At 54.0% G+C, this 691-nt stretch overlaps 1 protein-coding gene across 1 annotated transcript in view; it reads right to left on the bottom strand.

Annotated features, from left to right (window-relative positions):
• Window positions 1-691, bottom strand: part of RPAP2 (RNA polymerase II associated protein 2) — a gene marked incomplete at both ends in the record, with an annotated part of 49,764 nt that overhangs the window by 235 nt on the left and 48,838 nt on the right. The window lies entirely within an intron of this gene.

Raw genomic sequence — 691 nt, 5'->3', positions numbered from 1 at the left:
GTGTGCACACAGTTCCACTGTGCCTCGCGGCCCTTACAGCTGGCTTTCTTCCTGTGGTTAAAACCTTCACGCACGCTCCTGGGATCTGAGCACAACGAGAACAAGCTTGCAAAGGGAACACATCCACCACCACCATCCCAAATCACTCCTTTAGCTAATGTTTCAAAGACATATACGCACCACATCTGGTGCAAACCAAATATTTTCAGCCTGTTGGATCCGAGTCAATATTTGCCCATGGTTATTACAAAGGCAATCGTGAAGCTCTGACTAAAGGGAAAAGTGCCCTGGTGGAGGGTTGGTCTTGGACTTACGTGTGAGCAAAGGGTCACAGAGCTTTGCGATAGGGCACCTCTGACCCCACTGGTCCCGCACTGCTGGTGCTAGTGGTCGTGTCAGATGACCCCTCGCGGAGTGGCCCCTGTGCACTTGTGCAGACAGGGCCTGACTTGTGGCTGGTGCTGCGGGGGGACTGGCACTGCTTGTGCGCCTTCTCTGATCTGCCGGGGCAGCCGGACATGGTGGAGCCGTTTGCACCAGAGGGCTCCTCAGTGGAGTGATGGCAGTGAATAAATCAGTGCATTCTGTCACGCTGGTTGTGTTCCTGCTCCAGATTTTTGCACTGAACTGTTTACTTTGTGTGACTTGTGGGTTCCTGGTGCCGCTGCAGTCTCTGCACAGGCTTCCTGCT

Source organism: Buceros rhinoceros, unplaced genomic scaffold (assembly GCF_000710305.1).
Source record: "Buceros rhinoceros silvestris isolate BGI_N320 unplaced genomic scaffold, ASM71030v1 scaffold33490, whole genome shotgun sequence".
Lineage (NCBI taxonomy): Eukaryota > Metazoa > Chordata > Aves > Bucerotiformes > Bucerotidae > Buceros > Buceros rhinoceros.
The sequence above is the reverse complement of the archived record's forward strand: the minus strand, read 5'-3'. Positions and strand labels throughout refer to the sequence as shown.